The sequence below is a fragment of the Penaeus monodon genome, chromosome 35, assembly GCF_015228065.2.
Source record: "Penaeus monodon isolate SGIC_2016 chromosome 35, NSTDA_Pmon_1, whole genome shotgun sequence".
NCBI lineage: Eukaryota > Metazoa > Arthropoda > Malacostraca > Decapoda > Penaeidae > Penaeus > Penaeus monodon.
This window is the reverse complement of record NC_051420.1, coordinates 3373523-3376695: the sequence shown is the minus strand read 5'-3', so window position 1 is coordinate 3376695 and position 3173 is coordinate 3373523.

Sequence of the window (3173 nt, the reverse complement as noted above, 5' to 3'; positions counted from 1 at the left end):
GTGAGTTTGTGGTGGATCGTTTTATTTGTCTTTTTTCTCTCTCTCTCTTTTTGCAGCGCCAGATTAGGGAGATAAAACGCATTCGTCAAATACACACACGGCATGAATTTTGGTCCAGCCGTCAGAACACGCGCGATATTAATCCGGTTATGAGTCAACAACACCCATAATAGACTGCGATTAACCCTAACTGTACATGGTACTGGGTTCAAAAATGGGAAACGGAATAGGGGGAAAATAGATATACTTTTATTATGAGTCACTTGTGCAAAAAGGTGCAAAATAGTTGTTTTAAAAACTTGTTATTTATCTACTTCGGTTTTTACTGTCACAAGTCTTGGCGACAGTACGTCATTCTGGTTTGAATATCAGTTATTCTTTACTTAAATTTTTCTTTCATTCTTTTTTACCAGAACACTTATTTCGAGTTAGGTATTCATTATTCATAACCGGATTACTTTATCCTGTGGAATTTACTGAGGGGAGAACCCATAAAAGATAAAAAATTACAAACACAGTAACGTGTATACAAAGATAAAATGAAACAAACCCACAGAACTTAAAGGAGAATTAAGTAGTAACGTTTCGAGTCACGATATTCTCATCATCAGGTAACAAAACCGAAGAGAAGAGGAAATAGAAAACAACAACAACAACAACAAAAATAGGTTTTATGGTATGAGGAGGAGAATAGTCTCACTCGAAACGTCATGATTTAATGTTCCTCTGTTGCTGGTATTTTTTGCTTCACTTCAAAGAGTTTGTGTGGTTTGATATCAAATGCAACGCACACATATCTGCGTGTCTGCGTGTAGGTAGGAAGGTAGACAGATAGACACTGATTGACTGACTGATTGACTGATAGACAGGTAGATACATAGGTAGACAGTTGAACTTAAAAGTTAAATAGTAGTGTGTATGATTCAGTTCATATATGTGTGTTAGTAAACGTCTGCATACCTACATATATACAGATTTCATATCAAACAAATTGTAAATATAACAACGAAGGAAGGAGCAAGAAAACACGCGGATATACCAGAGACCTTTTTACTGTAAATGCTTTTTCGAGACATCCACACTATCAATATCAATATAAGTATTATATAAGTTTATATATGCCTCACACAGCAGCTTCCACCGTACATTATATCTTCCGAGTCCCTTAATTCTTGGCCGAAAGAGTTCAGGCCTTGTGGGACACGGTGGGGCCTGAGTATTGCTTGAGCTTTAATCATTCATAGTTATGTTGCGAAGGACAGAGTAAGACTGGATTATTGTGCTGACTAATGAGGGTAATGGAAATCTGATTTATGAAAGGTGGGGAATTCACTGAAGAACGTGTACACACACACACACACACACACACACACACACACACAACACACACACACACACACACACACTTATATATGTGTGTGTGTGTGTGTGTGCGTGAGGCTATGTACTTCATATCACGCATATAGCACTGTTAACGTATTTCACACGCATTACTGATTCATACATAACATTATGAACACTCACGTATCTACACACATTAACCACACCAAAATAGACCATCCTTCCACACACATCCATCCGTTACACAAAACCCAAACAAGCCGGACTTTTCTACCTCGTTCATCAGCATTTTTCTATCCCTTTAATCTATTTCTTCCATTATTTGTTATCCTAGACCTATCCTTTCTTTAGCGTAACCTCGTATAAAAAGACATCGTTTTACAAAGAAGCCTAAATAGACAAATAAAATTCAGATTTCTTAATAGACGCAATCTAGCTACCATACGCGCTCTGCCCGTCTGCTGTAAAACTTTCTCTTTAACAACAAATGAGGAAGATAGAAGTTGTATGCCTATCCATCTCTGCTATTCACGCCCTGCTCCCATTCTGTTTGGCCAACGATCACGCAATTCCTTGTATGTGTGTGTGTGTGTGATAATAATGATAATAATATTAATAATGTTAATAAGAATAAAAATTATGATAATGATATCGATGATTATATAGATAATGATAATGATGATAATAACAACAACAATCAAAATAGTGTTGTTACTCCTGCAGCAGCTGATGATGATGATGATGATTATGATTAAGATTATGGTTATGATTATGATTATGATTATAATCATGATTATGATGATGATAACAGCAAAAACAGCAGTAACACTAACAATAACACTAGCAAGTTGCAACTGTCGCCTGGAGGTTACTGCTGTGGCTGGGCACCACGGTGGGTAAGGACTCGGTTCAGCCGAGTCAGCACCAGCCGACACACGTGAGCGAGTCGGCAGTAGTCGACACAGGCCGGGCTCCCCTCATGGCATAGCCCGGGCGAGGCTAAACTTCGCATATCGGACTTATCCTCAGTAGGCGACCTCAGTGTGCATCCGGCCGGAGAGTGCCGCCACGCGCGCAGCAGAGGGCCTCGAGTGCACGATCCATCTTTCAGGATGGAAAATGTACTTTGAATTATTTAGCAGACGCTGGAGCCTCGGGTGGTGTCGTCTTGGTGCCACGTCGCCCTATATGCATATATGTACATGTATGTATGTTTATGTGTGTGTGTATGAATATATGTACATGTATGTATGTTTATGTGTGTGTGTATGAATATAGATAGATAGATAGATAGAAGAAAATGAAAACACTCACAATAAGATGTCAAAATAAACTGTGACATTTAAAACTCGCCGAGAGTTCTTCATCAGACGGATGAATAATCGAAACGGATCCATTTCGATGATTTATCCGTCTGATGAGGAACTCTTGTTCGGATCGTCACGGTTTAGCTTCAAATCTTAATGTGTTTTCCTTTTCCTCTTAAACACACAAACACATCTGTATAGATAGATAAATAGATAGAGTGTGTTTGTGTGTATGTGTGTGTGTGTGTGTGTCTTTATATATAAATATATATATGTGTGTGTGTGTATGTGTTTTATATATATATATATATATATATATATATATATTATATATATATATATATATATGTATATATATATATATGATTATATATATATTTATAGATATATATAATATATATATAATATTATGATATATATATGTGTGTGTGTGTGTATAATATATATTATATAATATATATATATATATATATATATAAAGTATTATATATATTATAATATATATTATATATATAATATAAATTA